Here is a 25,660-nt window from a genome sequence, read left to right as displayed (position 1 = left end):
GGTGAGTCAGGTGTCATGAGGGCATCTTGTCCCTGGCTCATGCTCCTTTTTCTCTTTCCTTCCTGTCTGTCTTGAAGTACCTCCCACACACATCTACCACCACTGTATTCTGTCTAACAAGGACTCAGACACATGGAGTCAAGTGCCAATGGGCTGGTAAAACTCTGAATCCAAACAAATTCTTCCCCATGAAGTTGTTTCTGTGATGTATTTTGTTAAAACAATGTGAAACATTGCCTATGACTCTGTGAAAAGTTGTTGATTAGTCCCCGGCCAGTCATCATAAGAAGACATTTCTGGAACTGGTTAGTGGCAGTTCCAGTCATGAGGCAGACAGAGACTGGAGTGGTTGCTGTGTCAGTGACAAACTTAAGCCTAGCCTACTAGCTGGTACACCTGGAGGTTATAGCACTGACAAGGGTTTCAAATGGCTACAAAGGCACAAGCTACCAACACAGCTTTCCTGAGATCTTCAGATTTATGGTATATATGATACTACTCTCTATCTCTAGATGTGCTATACCTGAAGTCAGATTTCATACCACTTAAGTGTGTTCCTTCTGAAAGGAACTGAAGATATTCTCTTCCTTCAAATGCAGCATCAAAGACTTTAACCACCATATGAAAGCTTCCTCATAAGTTATGGGTATTAAGAAAAACCATATGGATTCCACTCTGGGCAGGGTAGAAAGGCTAACTTTTTTTTTTGTAACAAATATATAAAGTCACTGTGTTCTCTGCACTCTTCCTAGCAAACAAAAAGATCTGGATAATATAGTCACGTTGTCATTACATATAACAAAGGCAAAATAAAAATATGTGTGTTTGTAGAAAAAATGATAATATCAGTATCACATGTGATGCTCAAATCATATCATTATATAAGCTGAAATAACTTGATATATTTATATCTACACATACATAATGTGAGTTATGTAATGAAATGAATGTTTCATCCATTTCATATGTAATAAAAGTTTAAAAAGTAATCATTCAAAGTAATTGTTACTTGAATTTTTGAATAAATGAAAAACAAATAAGGATGCAGTGTGTTTTAGATATTTTATGAAAGAGAAATATCTTGTGTTATATTCTGCAGAATGCTGATATATCCTTGTCAATCTTAAGATCTTTAATAGACATCATATTTTGAATTTACTCAGCAGCAGCTTTTATTTATAGTACTGCAAAATTGAAAAGAGAAACGGTATCTGAATTGTTTGTGATATCTTTATGTATGCATGTACGAATCATTAAGTAGTTGCCACTCTCTCTTCCCTGGTGCCGATTTATTTACTATGCACTTACTTATTCTTCTCTGTATAATGAGCCCCCAGAGTATGTTTCATTATAGGAGAAAGCTCACATTTCTCACTTGCGGTCAGTGGTATGTGGTTAATTTGAAATCACTTAAACTATTAAATCTGTCAAGTGCATTGATTTTATTTTCAATTCACATCAGTGTTTTAGTATGCATTTTCGTTACTGGGTCAAACTGACAAATTAATTTAGGAGCATTCTCTGGGAATACTCTTCATTGCTGTCATTATATGCAGGCTACTGTTTGAAATTAATACTTCCCTATTAAAATTGACTGCCGAAGCTATCGCACTTAACAGAAAGAATAATGTACAGAAAGAAAATGGTGCTATAGCCACGGCTCCTATACTATGAGGACATTCAATTACAAAAAAAAAGTTTCATCAAAAATTAACTTTACAATAGCAAGATTCATTGTTCTATTTTATTTTTAATTTTTATTGGTTATTTTATTTATCTACATTTCAAAAGTTATCCCCATTCCCAGTTTCCCCTCCTCAAACCTCCTATTCCATCCATCCTCCCACCCCAGTCTCCTGCTTCTATGATGGTGTTACCTACCACCTATCCACTCCCACCTTACCAGCTTAGCATCTCCCTCCCTACACTGGGGTATTAAGCCTCCACAGGACAAAGGGCCTCCCCTTCCACTGATGCCAGATAAAGCAATACCCTGCTACATTTGCAGCTAGAGCCATGGGTACTCCATATACTCTTTGGTTGGTGGTTTAGTCCCTAGGAGCTCTTGACGATCAGGTTAGTTAATATTGATGTTCTTCCTATGGGATTGCAATACCCTTTAGCTCCTTCAGTCCTTCCCCTAACTCTTCCATTGGGGTACCCAGGCTTAGTCCAATGGTTGGCCTCAAGAGCTGCATCTCTATTGGTCAGGCTCTGGCAGAGCCTCTCAGGACACAGCTATACCATGCTCCTGACAGCAAGTACTTCTTGGCATAATAAATACTGTCTGTGTTTGGTGTCTGCAGATGGGATGGATTCCTAGATGGGGTGGTCTCTGGAAGGCTTTTACTTCAGTCTCTATGCCACTCTTTGTCCCTGCATTTCCTTTAGACAGGGACAATTCTGGGTTAAGGTTTTTGAGATGGGTGGGTGCCCCCATCCCTCAACCGGGGTCTGTGCCTATCCAATATGGTCGCTATGGTGACTATGGTCGCTACAGGTTCTATCTCCCTTTTGTTGGGTATTTCAGCTAATGTCATCCCCATTGGGTCCTGGAAACCTCTTGCTTCCATGGCATCTGGGACTTTCTAGTAGCTTCCCCCAGTTCCCCATCCCCTATTGCTACACACCTCCATTCAATTTCCTGAATCTCTCTATATTTATCTCTTCTCCTACACCTGATATCCTCGTGCCTTTTCCCTCCCCCTCTTCTCTCCCTCCCAGGCCTCTAACTCTCATGATTATTTCATTCCACCTAGAAAGTAGGACTGAAGCATCTACACTTTGACCTTCCTTCTTCTTGAGTTGCATATAGTCTGTAAGTTGTTTCATGGGTCTTCTGAGCTTTTGGGCTAATAGCCACTTATCAGTGAGTACATATCATGTATATTCTTTTGTGACTGGGTTACCTCACTCAGGATGATATTTTCTAGTTCCATTCATTTGCCTGTGGATTTCATGAAGTCATTGTTTTTAAAACTTAGTAGTACTCCATGGTGTAAATGTACCACATTTTCTGTATCCATTTCTTTGTTAAGGAACATCTGGATTGTTTCCATCTGGCTATTTTAAATGAAGCTGCTATGAGTATTTTGGAGTATATGTCCTTGTTATATGTTGGAGTATCTTTTGGGTATATGTCCAATAAGGGGATAGCTGGGTCCTCAGGTAGAACTATTTCCAATTTTCTGAGTAACTGACAGACTAATCTACACAGCAGTTCTACCAGCCGCAATCCTACCATCAATGAAGAATGTTCCTCTTTTTCCTATCCTCACCAGCATCTTCTATCATCTGAGTTTCTGATCGTAGCCATTCTGACTGGTGTGAGATGGAATCTCAGGGTCATTTTGATTTGTATTTCCCTGATGACTTAGGATGCTGAACATTTCTTTAAGTGCTTCTCAGCCATTTGCTATCCCTTACTTGAGAATTCTTTGTTTAGTTCTGTACCACATTTTAATAGGGTTCTCTGGTTCTCTGGAGTCTAACTTCTTGAGTTTTTTTGTATATTTGGATGTTAGTCCTCTATCACATATAGGGTTGGTAAAAATACCCAATCTGTAGGTTGTGGTTGTGTCCTATTGACAGTGTCCTCATAGAAGCCTCATAGAAGCTTTTCAATTTTATGAAATACCATTTGTCAATAGTTGATCTTAGAGTCTCTTATGGAGACCTTTAGAATCTTTTAGTAGTATCCCTGAAAATAGCCTGGTAAGACTTCTTTGTATTATCTAATTTTGTTCTTTTTCATCATGCTCAGTGTGTCAAGGTGTGTGTGTGTGTGTGTGTGTGTGTGTGTGTGTGTGTGTGTGCACGTGCACGTGGGTGTGTATGTGTATGTGAATTTTTGTATACATGTGTTTGTCCACAGCTTTGTGTGTATATGTATATGTGTGTATGTGTGTGCACACACATAGGTATGCATGTGCACAGGGTGAGATAGGGAGATAGAGAGAGAGAGAATCAGAGGTACTTGATGGCATATTAAAGGTGAATATTGGACCACTAAGAATGGTCTAGAATAAATTTGTGAAATGCATAATCTAAAAATGCCAAATCACTACTAATTTTGTCTACACCTTTCATTAATAAATAGTCATGTTTATAAATAGTATTTTTGTAATGTGTAGTCATGCTTTCATTATTGAATCATATTGCCAGCAATGCTAAGCCTCCAATAGTCAACTACTTTCTGAGGAATTCTGAAAGTGTGACAATGTTCTAATTAATACATTGGTAGCAAAGATGCAAAATTTCACCCACGATAAACACTGATGAGACATTATAAACTTTTCATTTTCTTGGTACGAGACAATTTGATTCATTTACACAATGGAATACTATCCCATTATTAAGAATGAGGACGTCCTGAGTTTTGCAGACAAATGGATGGAACTAGAAAATGTCATCCTGAGTGAGGTATACAGTCCCTAAAGGACGTGGATGGTATGTTCTCACTAATAAGTGAATATTAGCCAAAAACAAGTACAGAATACCCAAGATACAGTCCACAGACACAAAAGGTCAACAAACTGAAGGGGCCAAGTGAGTATGCCTCAGTTCCACTTGGGAGGAGGAAGAAAGCAACCACAAAGGGGGAGGGAAGGAGGGACAGGGGAAGGAAAGGGGATGGTGTGGGGGAGATGAGAACATGATATGGTATTGGGTGGGGAAAAAGGAATGAAATCCTGAGGGCCAGTAGAAAGAATGGAAACAGGCAACTTCGGGAGGAAGATAGTTGAAAGAACCCTCTAGAATGTACCAGAGACATGGGAAGTGAGAGACTCTCAGGACTCAAAGGGGGGATGAAAGGCCCTACAGTGGGGAAAAGGAACTTAATGAATCCACCTCCAGCAGAAAGAAAGGGCATCAAGGAAGGGATGGGATTGCTATCCTACAGCCAAACTCTGACCTGTCTGACCTTTCTGAAAGTTCTTCCTGTCTGATAGAAATGAAGAAGGACCTGAGGAAAAGAATGTCTAGCAACAGACTCAAAGTGTAATCCAGCTCAAGGGGTGGCCCCAAGACCTGCCACAATTACTGAAGCTATGGGGCATTCATAAAAAGTGACCTACCATGACTGCTCTCCAAAAGACCCAACTAGCAGCTGAAAGAGTCAGATGCAGACATGTGCACACAACCAACGAACAGAAGTTGTTGACCCCTGTGGTTGAATTAAGGAAAAGCTGAAGGAAGCTGAGGAGGAGGGCAACCCTGTAGGCGGACCAGAAGTTTCAATTAACCTGGACCCCTGAGATCTCTTAGACACTGGATCATCAACCAAGGAGCAAGCATCAGTGAGATGAGGCCTCCAACACATATACAGCAGAGGAATCCTGGGTCTGGGTTCAGTCAGAGAAGATGCATCTAACCTTCAAAAGACTGGAGGCCCCTGGAAGTTTAGAGGTCTTGTGTGGTGGTTGGGGTGGGGACATCCTTGTGGAGATGGGGAAGGGGGGGAGTGCAAGGTGGGTGGGTGAGGCAGGGAGGAGATATGGGATGTGGAACTCTCTGGTGGTAGACCAGGAGGGGAGTAAAAATCTGGAGTGTAAAACTAAAGAAATTTTTTTAAAAAAATCTATATACTCTAGAAATAATACTTTTAAATGACCCTTCTGTAAATAGAATTGAGGCAAAATGAGAAATAATTATTTTTACATACAAGCATCTAGAAAATTTCAACTTTTAAGTACCTGTACGAGCTGTGAAAGCCAGACACAAAGCAAGGTTCAAACTGACCCAAATGTGTCCAAAGAAAAGAAAGTAAGCAGTGAAAAGCCATCAAGGATGGCAGTCACTCTGAACGCTGTTATTCTGAAGGATGATGTACTTAGTATATAAAGGAGAGGAACAGAAGTACTACTAGCAGGGAGTCCTGACATATTCATACCTAGCCTATTGTCACATCACATCACTGATACTTCTGAAATCTTTGATCTGTGAAATTTTTGTTTATATGCGTTGCATGAGTATTTCTAAGATGCTGTAGGGGGAAAGTGTGCTCAAAAAAAAATAAGGGTACTCATGGCACACTACAGCAACAATACTACCCAAATCTACTGTGATAATCCAGTGCCTTTACAGGAGCATGGGTACAGCGTGAATTGTCTGCATATCAGTGACTCAGAAAGAGCTGTGTTACTGAAAAGTCACACCCGGCTCCAGCAATCTCACAGAGGCTTTGTCATGGAGTCCTGCCTTCAGCTAAACTTCTGTGTAGATCCCAGGATCACGTGCAGGTGAGTGGCAGGAGGAAGTAGTGAAGTCAGATTCTGAGCATGAGTCTTGTTACCTTTTTCCTTTTCCTCCTCTAGAGAAAATCAGGCATCCCTAGCTCTCACTGTCTTCTTTTATTTATTTCATTCTGTAACCAGAGAACAAAAAGACCAAGTGAGTAGAAATATACACTTCAGCAATCTCTATCTTACATTGTCAATTATCTCTTATCAAATAAGCTAATGTATGTAATATAACAAAATGATAAATTCGGAATGAATGTATTGGCAGTCACAAGAACTTGAGTCTCATTATGTTTTGAGGTACTTTGTCCATTGTCCTTTGGGGAGGATGCTAATATTCTGAGCTGTTCTATTTAGCTAAATGTTGAGAGAAGCATCTCTAGTTTTACTTCTCTTGAAGATGTTACAACTCTTCTTGAGAAAACCAGAACACTTTGAGTGATTAGTACAAGAGTATATTAAATAGGGGTAAATATAAAAAAATAAGTATTTTCCAAACATCATCTCTTATAGTTGAATCATTGAGTTGCTAAGCTAAAGCTATCTAAAAAATGCCTGTAATGCATCCATTTATATGGAAGATGAGTAACTCGGGCAGTAGATATTTAATTCTATGATTTAAACAAGTATAGTATAAAGATGATAGAAGCTGTCACTCCACCCTAACATTAAATGAAAGCTAAACTGACTTAAAGCAATCTGCTACTAGATTCATAGGACAAAGACCGACATCGCTCCAACTTCTGTAGCCAAAATTAGAGAGCAAAATGAATGAGTTTCAGAGCATAGATCCTTGCATATAAACCACTCCAGGGAAAAAATTCTAGAATAAGAGAACATGAACAGTGGGCTTCTGGAATGTGGAGAACTGGAACATGAAATGAGGACGCTGGACAGCTTAAGAACACTGGGTGTTTTTAAAGGAACTGAGTTTGATTCCCAGCACCTGCATAGTAGCTCACAGATATTTATAACTCCATTCTCAAGGGATCCAATACCCTGTTCCAGCTTCTGTATGTATCAAGCACACACATGGTACACAGAAATATACGCAGGCAAAACACTCACATATGTATGTATGCAAATATATCTTTAAAAACAAAAGTGGGGATCCCAGTATATGACAAGCACTGTCAACATAGGTAAATAAGGACCAACTACATGATGTCTGATAAGCTGTATCTACATTGTACATATAAAGATACCTATACCTTAAAGAAAATATCCAGAGAAACTATATCATGGTATTTGTAATCAAATTAAATGCATATTGTTGCGTTTAACACAGAGCAAATGCCAAAAAAAAAAGAAAGTTATCAGAGCTAACACAGAAGGTTAAATAATAATTAAGGACTCAATTCTCCAATAATTTTTAAATATTTAGCATATATACCTAATAACAGTGTATCAAGCTATTTTCTGAAGCAAAAGTGATATAATTTTATGAAAAATAGATCATTCTCTATTGGAGTTGGAGCATTCAATGCAATTTGTCAAACTATGAGGATCTTGAAGAAAAAGACTCAGAAAAAATATATTTGATTTTGCTTGTTCATATTTATACACTGAGCATTTGGAAGGCTAATGCAGGACAATTGCTGAAAGTCAGAGATCTGCCTCAGCTGTACTGTGACACACAGGATAGACTGAGCTACAGAGAGGCACTGTTTTAAACACACACTTTCTCCTCTCTCTCTCTCTCTCTCTCTCTCTCTCTCTCTCTCTCTCTCATACACACACACACACACACACACACACACACACACACACACCTCCATCAATCTATTGGACATTATGATAATTTTATACAGATCACCTAATCCAGAATTACCTAATCCACATACATGAAACTTTCACCAATATACTTAAACTATATTCTAGTTAATAAAACAAATCATTACAAATTTAAGAGAATAGAAATCAACCCAGGAAGATGGTTCAATGCTAAACTGTTTTTAAGAATAAGAATAAGAAATTGAGTTTGCTCCCATTATGCACTAAGAAGTAGCTTCTGGTTTGAGTACCAGTGAGATTCTTCATAACAATCATTTTGGTCCTACAGACTTGAACCAAAGACAGAAGCAACTGTTCTCCTGTCATTAGAGTTGGCTTCATAAGATATCTATGTTTATAATGAGAGACAATATTCATTTCATCCAGAAAGACCAAGGAAGAGACATTGACTGATGTTAAAATATTGTTATTTGCCACTTCTGTGCCAGGCACTTAACTTGGCACGTGACAAGCATCACTTCTCAATCCTCAGAACATTCCAGGAAGGGTCCCATCTCCTGGACCATGAGAAAACTGAAAAACTGCCTACTGCAGTCTTGTGTGCTACTTCAAGTCTTTGGACTGCCTGAAGGTCTGCCCCTAGTACAGAGCAGTTCTGACCACTCATAGGCCAGTGGCATAGGTATTGAGGAGCAGGACACGCTGCAGCTGGAGCTTGAGACCCTGCTACTCTGCATGGAGGCAACTGCTTGTACTGGGATATGAAACACACATCTTTATCGACTGGCAGGATAAGAAAGGTGAACGATTCCTGAAGCTAGGTCGAGACCATTAGCTTGATGCTCCCTGCAAACATGTGAAGCCCAAGAGGCAGAAACTGGAAGCAAAAACAGGACATGGGTCAGGCCCTGACCCAGAAAGACCCAAATCCAAAAATGTTCATCCCAAGATCCAGGAATGTGAATGTATTGATGACCCAATCAATGTACCACAGATCTCCAAGAATGATGCTCCCAACAGGTTCGAGGCCTCAGTTGAGACCTATTGTGCTGACATCACCAGTGAGAAGGTACAAATACTGGAGGAGCCAACGAAGAGGTACGAACACTAGAAGAGCTCCTGAAGCCCACTGATGAAGAAGGTACACATTGTAAGATTCCCACACTAGGGAAACACTACTCCCAGCACTGCATCCAAGAGAATCTGCTAGAGGGGAAGAAGGATGGGGCTCGAGTAGCAGCTGTTGCTGACAAGAAGAAAGGCCTCATAGAACTGCTGACTGAACTGAACACAAAAATGTAGATGCCCTGATGAAGAAGTTTGAGGTTCAGCCTGAGCAGCCATTAAATGGGTGTCCCTTAAGTGGCCTTACACAGCACCTGCTGTAGGCCCTAATGGAGGACTATTTACCCTATGAAAGACCCTCCTACTGCTGACATGTCTGGAATAGGAGAATCAGGTGTTGATGGAGCAAGCACCTCTCCCTGAAATCAGAACAAACCATTCGCTGTGCCACATACAAAGTCCCTGGAGGGTCACAATCAAGAAGGAGCTGATTGCCCAGGGCCTACTGAAGCCCGAGTACTAGCCTGCTGGGACTCCGAGGATGAGGTCCTTGTCGAGCTGCAAAGGGTGAGCTGAAGGCACTCAGGGCACACAACCATATCAAGAAGAATGACCTGCAGAGGTTGGCAAAGGAGGAGTTGAGCTGGCAGGTGCTAAGGCAGTGGGTCCGCAAGACAACGAGGTCATGGCTGCCTTTTGCAGGATCATGGCTACCTAGCAGAAGAAGCACATCCCCACAAAGAAGGAAAAGGGCCAGGCTTGGCAGACCCTGAAAAAGCAGGAGAGCATCCTGAAGCTCGTAGATTGGTAGCCTTACCTGCTGCTGACCACCTTTGAAATCTAGGCCAGCATTTCCCTATCAAATAATAACAGTCTCATGGCTGAAACACTCTCAGACCACTCAAGTGAGCTTTGTGCAGCCAATAAGCAAAGCTTTACAGCGCTGGCCTCTACCTAGCCTCTGCCTGATCCCAGATGAGCTGTCTTGTTCCTTGTCCCCTCTTAACATCTCCACACCTCTTCCTTAAGGACATCTTCCTTGAGGTTTTATAAAGTACAAACCTAGGAATAAAATTACTGCTGTGTTTTGTTTTGCTTTTTTAAAGTTACGAAAATATTTTTATTTAACTTTATCATTTCTACATTATTTATTTTTCCCCTTTCCATTAACCCATCCTTATTTCTTCATTATGAGTTTTTATAGTAATACTAATCAGCAAACTTTGGTATTCTAAAAAGGTCCTAACTCCTTTGTTTCCTAACATCATTGGACATCTATTCAAGATACTAAACAAAAAGATTCAAACCAGACAAAATGCCAGCTCTTAGAAGACAAAGAAGAAACCAAGAACCACCCCTAAACAAGAAACTATTTAGAATGGACACCAGGAGAAAAAAAGAAAAGAAAGAAAAAAGTTAGTTTTCTTCAGTGGAGTGCTCCTGGGTTTATCAACCGTTTTCCAGGGTAGGTCCCTAGCCAATTGGTCAACACAAAACAGACTTTACAGTTTGGAGTGATGCTCTTCCTTCATTTTGTTTTGCATTGGTATCTTTTGTTTGTTTTACTAAAACATATTGTAGGGAAAAATCAATTCAATTTTGAGTTATGAAGGGAAATGGAGGAGACTGAATCTGAAGGAGGAAGGATTTAAGGGAAGGGAGTAGGAGGGTTGGAGGGAGGACAAATGCAATTGGGAGGTATTATGTGAGAGAAAAATACACTTTTTTAAAAAAGTTAAAGAGTAGAATAAAATACAAACATTTCCACTAAAGTTATTTTATAATGTTTCTTATTATTCATCATAGTATATTTTACTTAAATTTCCATTATCTTTAAGCACGTATAAGCTGTTTTAGGAAAGTCTGTGCAGAGCAGTTTCTAAGCCCATTGAGAAAAGCATGTTCACTATTTTGTATCATTTCACATATGTTCTATTCCCTTATTCAGCACACTGTGCTTCAAATGACTTGTGGTTAATTCTCGTTGCCTTACATGTCCATTTAGTCCAGTCATTGCAGACAACGTTCAAAGAACAAACCATATAAGACAGTTCCAAATAAAGTATTTTCCCCAGCCATCTAAACTTATCCAGAAAATACTTCAAGAACTACACGTTCAGAATAAATGGGTAACCTCTCAGAAGAACATAGAATCAGGAAAAGTATTCTGTGGCAGGGATATATATTTATGATGACAAAAGAAAAGGCCTGCACAATCATATTCTAGACTGATATGTCAGGTGTATATGCTAGGTAGAATTACTTCTCAGCCACTCTTATTATTTATACATTTATTAAGCATTGTATACATTTCACAGGAAGATTAGATCTATAGGTAAAACATACTTCCTATAAAAAAGATAATATTAGGGCCAGTGAAACTGCTCAGCAGATAAAGGCGTTTGCCATCAAGCCTAAAATCATGAGTTCCATTCCTAAGACATACATGGTAGAAGGAGAAAATTAACTCCCACAAGTTGTCCTCTGTCATCCACACATGTGTCATGCAAACACACATACTTGAATAAACACATAACATACATGCACACACTTGAAAATAAGCAATAAATGTAACTTTGACAAATAAAACTAAAGGATCATATTAAAGATGAGGTCCCAATAAACAAACTTGTCAAAGTCTCAAAGTGGTTTATGGAGTCAAATGTGCAATTATTTTAACATACAAGTATCCTTTCAGCCATTTTTATCAAACCTTACATTTGGAAGACATTCCAAGTCAGTTATATTCACCCTCCGCGTTTCTAATGTAATGCTTCTTAGCTGCGAAGCAGAACAATTTGAGAATCACAACTTTCAGTGAACCCAATCAACTGATAGAATGGCAGACCTGTGCCTCTGCTGAGATTACTATGCTGATGAAGCCAAGTGGGCCAATTTACACTGCTCGAGGAAGTTCCTCAGACCTTGGCCTGACATCTTACAAATGGGAGCCATCAGTCACAAGGACAGGCTGGTGGAAGTGTCAGTGGAGTACAGCCAATTTATCCCCATTGTAGTGAAACAGCTTCGAGTCCTGCCCAGGCGATGGTTACCCCACAGCATTCCTCTTGTTAATAAAAGAAAGAACTACCATCCAAACAAGACTCCTCTGGCACAGGTCGCTGTATAAATCTGCTCTGCCAAGATTAACTTTTAAGACCAAATGGTTCCACAATGACTGAACGATTCGTCAATTTGTGATTTGATGAGGACCGAAGTAAAAATGATAGGAGTAGAGAGAGAGAGACTTCAAAATACAGTACACACTTAATTACGCGGTATCCTGGGCCAACGTTAAAACTGATTCCCAGCTACCGAAAAAGAAAGTGTGGCATCTAGCAGAGACTTACAGTAATTACATAAAATAGAAACCATCCAAGTTGTGTGAGTCCAGGGTCCGCTTCACCTATTAATAAGGGAACTAGGAAGACTCCACGGACAGTTCCAAAATTTGGGAAACTAGAGGTTCTTGGTCAATAGGGCGGGGGCGGGGGGGAACAGAAGTAAAATTGCCAAAAATAGGCATAAAATTGCTAAGGTGCCGCATAACGCTATCTCATCTAACTGCCTTTACATAGTTGGAAGATGACCTCAATCAGTTGTATAAACAAAGCCAAATTCTGTTAGAGTACATTTGAAGCATCCAGGAATTTAAAAACAAACAAAAGCTAACGGTTATATTTTACCATCAATATTTCATTGTATTCGAGTGATAGCTGAGATGCAGTTTCTAAACATTTGCAGCCGGTGCTTGTGTGCAACGAAGCTGATAGTCAAAGCCAAATTCACCAGCATTGCCTTCTGTATGGACTTTTAGGGTTTTGCACCAGTGCCACACTGTTCATCGTATGGTCCATTTTCATTGTTCATAAGAACCACCATCTCCTGAGAGCTAGTGGAAATTTGGAGTCTCGACCCCTGTCCTAAATGTAAAACGAGAATATTGGATATAAAAGATTAAGAGGGGATGCAACTAACCATCAAATTTTGAAGCAACTCTCTAATGTGATATTTAAATAATTAAAATAAGATTATATTTGTCCTTTGCCTCCTTACAAGGCGGAGAAATTTTCCCTGCATTACCATCACCAAGAAATTGATCTAAAACCCTTCGATGAAATGAACTGGTAAATATGCCCCCCCCAGTAGAGCATGAATAACACTATTCAAATAAGAATGTTTTGACTGACGAAAACTGTGTGCTGGCAAACCTGCATTGAAAATTCATTCCCCAGCCTCACCCCCAACTCCTTCCCATGGTCCTCACCACCAGGGACCTGGGTGAGGGGACTTGGACACATTCAATATCAGCAAACAGGCACTGGAGAGGTCTTAAATATTGTGATTTATGTGGCATTGATTTACCTTTATTAAGGAGTGCTACATACTTTCAGTACAACCTCCACATATGTCAGTCTTCTTCAGAAACTACCAAATCAAGAGATGAGCAGAGGGGCAGTGTCTACGTGGTGCGCAATCAGTAGAAAATGTTCTATTTGAGCGATGATTGGGAACAGATACAACAGTTTTAATGACTATGCTGTACACTTAGTATGAAATTGTTAACAACGTTTGGATTGATGTGCCAAGCTAGACTTGATGTTAACTACATTTTATTAAAGGCTGATAAAGGAACTGTCTGCTGCTGACTTTGAAAATTAAAAGCATAGCAATCAGTGAGGAGGCAGTCTACACACATACATCAGAAAAATGGAAATCCTCATGAGAGTGAAGAAAAACTCACTCTGAAATAATACGAGAATAGCCTGTCCAAGACATTCAAAGTTATACCAATTTTCAAAATATATCTTCAAATCATATGCTTTGAAGTTCTAGCATAATTACATCGTTTCTCCAATCCCTTCTCCTCTCCTAACCTCTCCCAAGCAAACTTTCTGCAAATTGTGTAAATACAGCTGCTCTGTCTGCCTAATGTTATTGATATGCATACAATCTCACAGACCATTTGGTATTAGATAACCAACTGGGGGAGGACTCTTCCCTACACAAGACAATTTCTCCGTAGTTGCCTGTGGTTCTTTGTCTAGGATTGGACCCTGTGAGGTGAGCTTTTCCTGTTCTGTGTTAGTATCTCCTATGGCTTCACCACTGTCAAGTCATATTGATGAGAGTTCATGGTGTAGTGACTGACATTTTTCAGGAGACACAGTCTCACAGCAAAGTTCCTGCTTCTCTCGCTCTTAGAATCTTTGTGCTCCCTGTTCCATAAACCCTGAATCTTGGGTACAAGAACTGTGTTGGTGGTATATCAGTTAGGATTGATCATCACTAAAGCTCTTATTCTCTGCATTTTGATTAGTCTTGGTCTTGTCTGTTGTGAAGTGAAGTTTCTTTGATGAATGTAGAGAACTACACTTATCAGTAAGTGTAAGTATCTAAAATATATTTAGGAATTATACCGTTTAAGTTTTATTTCCTTATGTTTAAAAGTAGTGCTTCCCTCAGTTTATGATACATGGCCTCTCTTTTTAAGGAGTCTACACTCTGTTAAAGAACAGGGACTTGGAGGGACTAGTGATTTGTTTTTTTGTTTTAGATTGGATCTTACTCTGTCTACCTATCTGACCTAGAACTCACTCAATAGATCAGGTTGGCCTTGAACTTACAGCAATTTGTTCTCAGGTTCTTACACTACAGAATTGAAAAAGTGTGCCAATACACCTGGATAACAAACTTATTAAATAAATTGATAAGATAACAAATGTTACTATTATAACAAAAATTGGTAAGGAGAAATCAAATGATAAATTCAAATTTTGATGTTTAAATGTTATGTGTTATGCACGACTGCATGAGAATTTGTGAATAAGTTGATAACTAATTTCATTAAAGATGTAAAATAGTGACTTAGTGTTTAATGAATCCTATGGAAAGTACTTGAGTGGACTTAAACTCTTTGAGTGATAGAAAACATTCAAAGGCTGTGATTTCTCCCCCCTCCCCCATATCAAGTACTGTGATGTTCTCCAGCATTTTAATGTAATGTGTGCATAAAGACTAAGGAGCCAGACAGATTTAATTAGAGGCTCAGAGGTGGCACAGAAATATCAGGCATGTGCATGTACACATACAAATATTATGCACATATATTCTTATGCAAATACAAGTGTGAACAAAAGAGAGATTCATTACACAGACATGAATATGATCTTATTTTTTTTTATTGACTCTGGGAGAAGCTACTATTGCTTGATGATTATTTGTGTATTTCCTGTCTAGGGAGTTTCTTCTGTTTGTCATAGTAAATTTCAGCCAAAGTAACAGGTGATAACTTTTGCATTATTTATCCACATCTCCACTTCAGCTTTCTAATTTCTTTCCCTTCACTGTTTAGGGTTGCTGAATGGGTCTTTTAGCATTCAACTTCCATCCCTTTGATATTTCTTTGATGGTTAATTTTAAACATGCTTCTCATGTAGTGATCCACAGAATATTTTGTTCTAAATCTCATTTCTCCTTCTTCCAAGTAGTTCTGAAAAAGGAAACTTTGATATGGTTTATTCAACAGAAAAGTACCTGTAAATAAAAAAAAAAACAGTTTCTCAAATATAGGGGTTTTTACACCATTAATTCCTAAACTTTCTCCTTATAATAAATGAGACATAGAGCTGAAGAAATGGCTCAGTGATTAGATTAAGAGAATTTGTTGCTCGTCACTCTTCCAGAGGATGTGAGTTGTTTCCAGCACCTGTGTCTGGAAATTAACAACCGTCAGTGACTCCACCTGAGACACATTAGAACCCTCTCACTTCTGCAAGTACCTTCATTTCCGTGCACATGCCTCCACCAAGGCACATATTCACAGACATGACTTAAGACAAAAGCAATTTTTAAAAAATATGAATGGGATCAAAGAGAAAGGATTTTCTGTTAAAGAAAACAAAATGTTATGATGCAAATTCAAAAAATAGAAATGTTTAACTCATTCATATACTCAAAGTGTTTGTACATATTGGATTTTATTGTAATAGAAGGACAGTAAGTAATGGACTTTAAAATCTTAGAAGCCATTGGTAGGTCAATACTACAGCAATAACAGAAAATTTTAATTATGGATTTCAGAGTTACCAAGTTGTTAGCGAAGGAAACAGTATCATGACAAAGAGTTAAGGAATTAAGGGATATTTTAATGGACACACTTAATAGCATCTTCCATTTAAATTAAAGTTGCAAGCTTTCTAAAAAATTTACAAATATTTTCTTTAAAATATTAATACAGAAATCCTGTCAGTCCTCACTTTCCTCACTTTAATGTTAGAGTTGGCATTTCTTCTGAGAAAATGACTTTCAAAATCCTAAAACCAAAACAAATTTCACAATCTCTCTAAGAGCTTGTTTTTGTATTGTTTCCTACAGATTTCAATCTCCATGGTGGAATGTGTGTCTTGTGTAAGATTCTAACTTAATTAACACGAAAAAGTTTAAATAAATCTTTTAAATAAATAGCATAACTCGCAGAGTATTATGAAGGAGTTTAGACATTATGATGATAACTATTATTCAATAATTTGCTGTTTCTCAAGACTGTGCACTTGCCTTGTAATGCACAGAGACTTCAAACTAGCAATTCTAAATATGTACAAGGAACTCAAAGAGGAATGAGTAAATGCCTGGAGATTTAGAAAGCACCGTTCAATGAGATAGTGAAAGGAATTCAAGATATGAAAACAGAATTTCAAAAAGCGAACCTCTGAAGAAAAACTAAAATGGAGTAACACTTGAAAGGAATAAATCATTATCTCAAGCAAAACGTCCCAGGAGAGTCTCACCAACAACCTGGATCAAGTGAAATTTAAACCACCAAGTCTTGAAGACATCATGCAAGAAATGGATCACTCAGATAAAGAAAGTATTGTTTAAAACCCTAGTAAGAAAACACCCATCTTTTCCATTGAGATCTAAAACACCAACAAAAGAACCAAGTCAAAGGCACAGAAAATATCTTCAGCAAAATCATTGAAGAAAAACGCTAAAATCTAAAGAGATATCATTTGAGAAACAAAAGGCACATGGAATATCAAATAACTTAGACTTGAAGAGAGGCTTGCCCTACAATGCATAATCAAAGCCTCAAAGAAAAGTGACTGAGTTCTGCAAGAGAGAAAGGCCATGCTATGTACAAAACCAGGCCTGGGTTTTCATTGGAGACCTTGAAAACCAGAGGGGTAAGGACTGATACTTTATAAGTTCTGAAAGACCACAAATTTCATCCCAGAAACCTGGCAACACTAGTAATCATAATCAAAGTTCAAAGAAAAAGGTTTTGTAATAAAAACAGACTTAAGGGACGGATGATCATTGAGGCTTCTCTACAACGAATGGTAGAAATAATACATGGTCTAGACGTCTAGCCTTGTGGAAAGGTGGTGAGGTAAATACGGAAGAAAGCAGGAAATGGGTAAAGGGGGCAAGGAGGAAAGGGGGAAAAGGGGAAAGGGGGCAAGAAGGAAAGGTGGAAAGGGGGAAAGGGAATAACAGGATACAAGGGATCTGATAGGGGAAGTGGGAAAGTGTAGGTTTTTTTGGAAAGGGTGAAGGATGAGGGAAATGGATGAAGTAACAGTAAGAATCTGAAATATAAGGGAGGGGGGAGGGGGATGTTTGCCCGGAAACCGGGAAAGGGAATAACACTTGAAATGTATATAAGAAATACTCAAGTTAATAAAAAAAAATAAATAAATAAAAAAAAACAAACAAAAAAAAAGAAATTATACTATTGATTATTTACCAAAAAATATTATAAAACATGTACATGTATACTTTTTTATTTTTTATTAAATTATTTTACTTATTTACCTTCCAAATTTTGCCCCCTTTCCTGCTCCCCCCAATAGTTCTTCACTCCATTTCCCCTCCCCTTTGCCTCTGAGAGGGTGTTCCCCAATCATCCATCCACCTGCCTCATCTACCCACTCATCCTCATCTTACCCCCACCTTCATGTCTACAGGATTAGTGGGAGTATCCTCTCCCACTGAGGCCAGTCAAGGCAGTCCTCAGCTATATATGTGCCTGGGGCCATGGATCACCCCACATATGGTGGCTTGGTCTCTGAGAGCTGTGGGGCGTCTGGGTTAGTGACTGCTGTTCGTCCTAAGGATGGCCTTTCTCTTCAGCTCCTTCCATTCTTCCCATAACTCTTTCATAGAAGTTCCAGACCTCAGTCCAATGGTTGGCTCTATCTGCATATGTCTCAGTTAGCTGATAGCAGAACCTCTCAGAGAACAGCCATGCTATACTCTTGTGTGCAAGCACAAAATGCCATAATAATAGTGTTTGGTGTCTGCCTGTGGGATGGATCATAAAGGTCCTTCAACTGAAGAATGGATACAGAAATTGTGGTTCATTTATAAAATGGAATATTATTCAGCTATTAAAATGAGGACATTGTGAATCTTGCAGGCAAATGGATGGAACTAGAAAATATCATCCTCATAGAGGTATTCCAGACCCAAAAAGACAAGTATGGTATTTGTTCACTGACTAGTGGAAATTAGCCAAAAACGTACAGAATATACCCATAATACAACTCACGGACTATATGAAATTTGACAAGAAGGAAGACACACATAGTTTTAATGAATGTTTCTTTTCTGAGTTGATGATGTTCTCTCTAAGAGCCAAAGATTACATAACAGAAGCCCTAAACCAGACATGAGGAGGCCTTGTGAGGTGTTGGGCATGGCTATGCAAGAGACTCCCAAAATATGTCACTGCCTTTACTTCCCAATGAGAGAGAGAAGGTACGTCCCTATTGCTGAAGATGCCATGAACTTCAGAAACAGGTTCCACACACCACTGAATGTAACTGACCTGAAAGCCCAGTCCCTGTAGACTAGTTTTCATGGTACCACTTCTTTTAAAGAGAGGAAACCCTTAGGCTCTGTCCTTTCACAGATTGGAGCCTGAGCTGCCTGCGGTCTGATCCTCACAGTATCTTTCTTATTGTTCTAAATGCAGACCAAGAGGCTTAGCTTTAGTGATACTAACAGCTTACACAAACACAGTCTTCCCAAACAGTGCCACCAGCTAGGAGATACCTGTGCAAACACACAGACCTATGGGAGACACTGTAAATTCAAATCACAACAGGAATGCACTATGGGTGTGTGAACCAGTGATATATGAACTAAATGAGTGTGAACTAGAGATGTGTGATTCAAAGGTTTTTCCACCAAGGGAGTGTGAACAAAGAGTGTGGATTCTGGGTACAAGTATACCAGGTGTATGTGCACCCAAATGTGCAGCAAGATTCTGTACGCCAGGAGTATGTGCCCCAGAGGAGTGTGAATGAGGGTTGAAAGGTATATGTGCGACAGGATTTCATGTACCAATGATATGTGTACCCAGTGTGTGTGCACTAGAGGAATGTGCCCCAGAGGTATGGATTAGTACATTTTATGATTCAGCACGTATGAAGAAAGGGTGTGTATACAGTGATATATATATATATATATATATATATATTTATATATCATGCTCATCTATATGCTCATCTGTGCTCTTGCTAGTTGCTGGAAAAATATGTCTTCCTCACTATGTGTGCATTAATTGGTTTATCTCCTTCACGTATTACTCATGTACTATCTTCTCTCTGAAGCCTTGTGTAGAAATTCTAGTTTCACACCATATCTCCCCACTCCATATCTCTGAAGTCTCCTAGAGGCCATATGGTTATCATCCCACACAAGTCAAAGCTCTGAAACATCATCGGACATTAGTTTTTGATTTGTGTAATCAAATCCTCCAATTTTCTCATTGGAGCGAAAAATAGTTCCTGTTTGAACAAGATTACAAAATGATCTAATTACCAATCATCTACAGAGTTAAAATGAGAATGAATTAGACAGCAACATGTCTAATAAAGCAAGCAGATATGCCCATCGTTAAAAAGTTCACCATTAACTTTTTCAAAGCAGCAGAAGTTTAACTTAAAAACAAGTAGAACTTACAAAACCTACATTGTATTAAGAGAAGCTCCTTCATCGAACAAGGAAGGTTTGCTATTCTCCATTTGTGAGAAAATGCAGTGTTGAAAATGGCTACTGGGTATCTAGTAAACAGAAGTCAGATACTTGATAAGAGAAACACAGAGAAAACAGGTTGGGGTCTTAAAAGAAGAACATTCCAATCTACACATGATTCTGGCTTTGTTTCTCATAAGTCTCACAATGTAGTATCCCTAGCAAGACAGTGCAACGACATTACAGCATGTGTCCATCCATTTAGATAAACCAAATACAGAAATATCTAACTCTTCCACCTTAGCATTACAACAGATATTTTGTAGATTCAAAATAAATCTGGACTGTTTGGATGGTTTATCTGATTCTGATTTAACTTTGGTACCTGGTATCTGTCTAGAAAATTGTCCAATTCCAATTTTGTTGAGTATAGCCTTTTGTAGCAAGATCTGAAATTTTTTTTGAATTTCCTTAGTTTCTCTGCTTCTCTCTCCCTTTGCATTTCTGATTTTATTAATTTGGATACTGTCTCTGTGTTCTCTGGTTAGTCTGACTAAGTATTTAACTATCTTGTTGATTTTCTCAAAGAACCAGCTCTTGGTTTTGTTTTTTCTTTGTGTAGTTCTTTTTGTTTATACTTGGTTGATTCCACCACTTGGTTTGATTATTTCCTGCTGTCTACTCATCTTGGATCTACTTGCTTCCTTTTGTTCTAGAACTTTCAGGTGTGCTGTCAAACTGATAGTGTATGCTCTCTCCAGTTTCTTTTTAGAGGCACTTAGAACTAGGAGGGTTTCTCTTAGCACTGCTTTCATTGTATTCCACTGGTTTGGGTATTGTGTCTTTATTTTCATTAAATTCTACGAAGTCTAATTTCCTTCTTTTTTCCCTGACCAAGTTGTCATTGAGTAGAGCATTTTTCAGCTTCCATGTGTACGTGGGCTTTCTGTCGTTTTTGTTGTTATTGAAGACCTGCCTTAGTCCATGGTAATCTGATAGGATCCATGGAATTATTTTATTCTTCTTGTATCTATTGAGGCTTGTTTTGTCACCGATTATGTGGTCAGTTTTGGAGAAGGTACCATGAGGTGCTGACAAAAAGTTATATTCTTTTGTTTTAGGATGAAATGTTTTATAAATATCTGTTAAATCCATTTGGGTCATAACTTCTGTTAGTTTCTCTGTGTCTCTGTTTAGTTTCTGTTTCCATGATCTGTACATTGATGAGAGTGGGGTGTTGAAGTCATCCACTATTATGGTATGAGGTGCAATGTATGCTTTGAGCTTTAGTAAAGTTTCTTTTATGAATGTGGGTGCCCTTGCATTTGGAGTATAGATATTCACAATTGAGAGTTCATCTTGGTAGATTTTTCCTTTGATGACTATAAAGTGTCCTTCCTTACCTTTTTTGATAACTTTGGGTTGAAAGTCAACTTTATTTGATATTAGAATGGCTACTCCAGCTTGTTTTTTGGGACCATTTGCTTGGGTTTTTTTTCCAGCCTTTTCCTCTGAGATAGTGTTTGTCTTTGTCGCTGAGGTGTGTTTCCTGTATGCAGTAAAATGCTGAGTCCTCTTTATATATCTAGTCTGCTATCCATTAATGTTAAGATATATTAATGAAAAGTGATTGATGCTTCCTGTTATTTTTGTTGATAGGGGCAGAATTATGTTTGTGTGGCTATCTTCTTTTGGGTTGGTTGAAAGATTACTTCCTTGTATTTTCTAGAGTATAGCTTCCCTCCTCGTGTTGGAATTTTCCATATACTATCCTTTGTAGGGCTGAATTTGTGTAGAGATATTGTGTAAATTTAGTTTTGTCCTGAAATATCTTGGTTTTGCCATCTATGTTAGTTGAGTTTTTCTAGGTATAGTAGCCTGGGCTGGCATGTATATTCGCTTAGGGTCTGTATAACATCTTCCCAGGATCTTCTGGCTTTCATAGTCTCTGGTGAGAAGTCTAGTGTAATTCTGATAGATCTGCCTTTATATGTTACTTGACATTTTCCCTTACTGCTTTTAATAGTCTTTCTTTGTTTTGTGTGTTTGGTGTTTTGTCTATTATGTGACGGGAGGTGTTTCTTTTCTGGTCCAATCTATTTGTAGTTGTAGGCTTCTTATATGTTCATGGGCATTTTTTTTTAGGTTAGGGAAGTTTTCTTCTGTAAGTTTGTTGAAGACAGTTACTGGCCCTTTAAGTTGGGAACCTTTTTTCTCTTCTATACCTGTTATCCTTAAGTTTGGTCTTCTCATTCTGTCCTGGATTTCCTGGATATTTTTGATTAGAAACTTTTTGCATTTTCTTTGACACTTATGTCAATGTTTTCTATGGTATCTTCTGTCCTGAGATTCTCTCTTCAATCTCCTGTATTCTGTTAGTGATGCTTGCATCTATGATTCCTGATCTCTTTCTTTTCTATCTCCAAAGTTGTCTCCTTTTGTGCTTTCTTTTATTGTTTCTATTTCCATTTTTAGATTCTGGATGATTTTTGCCTAATTCCTTCACCTGTTTCATTGTGTTTTCCTGTAACTCTTTAAGGTATTTTTTGCGTTTCCTCTTTAAGGTCTTCTACTTTTTCTTGTTTACCTGTATTAGCCTGTTTCTTTAAGGAAGTTATTTATGTCCTTCTCAAAGTCCATCATCATCTTGAGATGTGATTTTTAATCCAAATCTTGCTTCTCCAGTGTCTTGGGATATGGAATACTTGCTGTGGTGGGAGAACTGAATTTTGATGATGCCAAGTAGTCGTGGTTTCTGTTGCTTAGGTTCTTGAGCTTGCCTCTCACCATCTGGTTATGTCTGTTGGTCTTGCTGTCTCTGACTAGATCTTGTCCCTTCAGTGGGCCTGTGAGCCCATGATCTTATGAGTAAAAGCACTCCTGGGAGACCAGCTCTCTCTGATCTGGGTTTGGATCGGGAGGGCTGTGGACAGCATTAGCTCTGGGAGGCTCATCTTTATTATTTACCTTCTTTATTATTACTCTTGTACTCGTTTCTACCTGTGTATATGTATGCCGATAAAACTTTCACGTGCTCATCAAGACTGAGCCAGGTTAATGTAATAATCCTTTGCCAGTAACATTTTTGTCACCAATGGCTACTCTTATGTGTATTTTGCTCTTATTAGATCATGCCACTTCACTGTGAAATTCCTCAAAAATCCTATAGCTTTTGGGTTGAAATCAACACAACCATAATGTATCTTCAAGGTCCATTTTATCATTTCTCCTCACTTCTGAGCATTTATATTTTCAGTTTTTTTTCTTTTCTTTTTTTCGGAGCTGGGGACTGAACCCAGGGCCTTGCGCTTGCTAGGCAAGCGCTCTAGGCAAGCACTCTACCACTGAGCTAAATCCCCAACCCCTATTTTCAGCTTTTTGATATGTCAGTGTACAAGATGGGATACATGTATCAAAGGCTTCATGAAATAAGCTGTATAGGGAGTAGGGAAGGGGAAACCCATGTTTTTCAATATATATGCAGGAGTCATAGATCCTGGAGAAAAAGTGGGACACAATTCAATGAACGATAGCTGCATATAGTTGCATGTTGCTGAATGTAGCTGCATAACTGTGCTATGACAATGATGGGATGAGAACCCTTAGTGACGGAAACAAGCTGAAGAAAAAATTCCAAAAACACTGCTTATGTCTGAGTAAGAAATTTCAGTTAGGAAAAGCACTGCTTTTAGGTGATGCTGAAGAGGAGGAAGGATTGCCCTCCATTGTATTAAGGTTGGCAATTATTAAGCATCATCCAAATTAGCTCCATTTCACCAATTATGAATCTATGATAAAAGGCCAAAGTAGAGAAATCCATATTTCACAAATATAAATCAAATGATGTTACTTCCCTTTAAAATGTCTCAAACATCTTTAAGGATTCCTGGGCATTTAGAATAACATTGAGAATAGTGATTCTGTATTCAAAAGTCTATGTTCACTCTAGAACCATGGGTATGTGCACCACTGCACTATGTCTAACCTGCTCCAACCTGCACACAACACTCAGTCATGGGCATCTTCTGCCAGCTTTGTCAACACCAGTCACTTCTTAGATCCTTTTCACTGCTCCCCTCCCCTGTAATTCTTATCACCTGGTCATTTTTATCAAGGATTCTACTTATGCTTTAATTTTCAACTTATATGGCTATCGATCATAATTATCTCAATTATTGTTGTATTCATTGATCACCTGTCTCATGCTAGAACACAAACTCTTTGAGAAAGGAAACCCTATTTTCTCTATTACCTTAATCCTACCCTGTAGAAAAATAATACATTATATATTTATTAAATATGTATTGAATGAATGAAAAACAAATTGAGAGTTCCATTTGATGTATATATATAATATATAAATACATGCATTAAATTTAAACAATATAAGTATAAAACATTTATAAATATAAATTAAATATATATATGCATGTATATACATAAATACATAACAGATTAAAGTAACAGATTAAATTATATGTTGCTTTGCATATAATTATATTTTGTAGATATGTTCTTATATATGGAATATACACATACACACACTTCTTATGGTGGAATAACAAGAGTTGAAATAAATAATTATGATAATGGGTTACTATATCAAATATTTAAAAAATCAGGAAAATGAAGGTGTCCATGAGAAGAATACATTTAATGTGTGAGGTTTGGCTCTCCCTGCTCATGCAGACCAAGTACTTATAAGGAAAATTAAAATGAGGAGCAGAGAGAGTTCATCCTTGATCACATCTGGGGAGCCAGTACAAAGAGAGACTTAGAAGAAAGGGGTTGGAAATGTGCTGGGGTTACAGAAGGAAACTGAGTTGAAAGGAGGGGAAAAATCTGCATTCCAACTCATTTGGAAGAGAGAAGGAAAAGCTGCATCATCTGAAGACTCTGTTCACCAGGGCATACAAGCTGAAAGATAAACTGACAGCTGTGAAAGTCTCACGTGCCCCAGAGCTGAGGGGCAAAGGAAGATTGTTTACACAGCACAAGAAGCTGTTGGGAGAGGGGAGGACGAGTTTCACATGTAAACATATGCTTCCCAAAGCATCTCCAAAAATAAAGCATGCAGTGGAGAGAGAGAAACAATCTGTGTTGCACGCAGGCCGACCACCAGTAGAGCAGCAGGCTGAGGTAGAAGAGAAAGGCATACATAAACAAGATTAAACATTATATCCTGATGAAATGACAAGTAAAGGCACTGGGTCTGTATCTTACTTTTTGGTAAGTTACAGAGAACGTGGTCATCTGACTACACCAAGGAGGAGTGGCCAACCTAGCCTTGCTGTTTTGATGGTTTTGTAGAAATAACAAAACATTCACAAGTTATTGGGGGAAAAGAAATAAACAAACCAATGAATATATTTCTGAAATTCCATACATATATGCGTGTGTGTGTGTGTGTGTGTGTGTGTGTGTGTGTGTATGGAGAGAGATCTTGATAGAAATTTATATATTTATAAAATATATGCATATATTAAAGTTATTGTAACTGTCTCAACTGTAGCACCAGATATGAACACAATAAAAATGTAGATATAAAAATTCTGATATCCTCTTGGAGATAAGGGAGGAGGAACAGCCAGAGAGCGAATGGTGAGGAGGATTAGAACTGGATTGTAAAAAGAAAA

General features: G+C 38.4%; 1 pseudogene; it reads left to right on the top strand.

Annotated features, from left to right (window-relative positions):
• The first annotated feature begins 8,525 nt into the window (after positions 1-8,525).
• Positions 8,526-9,852, top strand: Tada3-ps2 (transcriptional adaptor 3, pseudogene 2; annotated as a pseudogene).
• Positions 9,853-25,660: the final 15,808 nt, after the last annotated feature.

Source organism: Rattus norvegicus, chromosome 8 (genome assembly GCF_021556685.1).
Source record: "Rattus norvegicus strain SHRSP/BbbUtx chromosome 8, alternate assembly SHRSP_T2T, whole genome shotgun sequence".
Lineage (NCBI taxonomy): Eukaryota > Metazoa > Chordata > Mammalia > Rodentia > Muridae > Rattus > Rattus norvegicus.
Note: the sequence above shows the minus strand (reverse complement) of the source record. Positions and strands in the feature narration are given on the sequence as shown.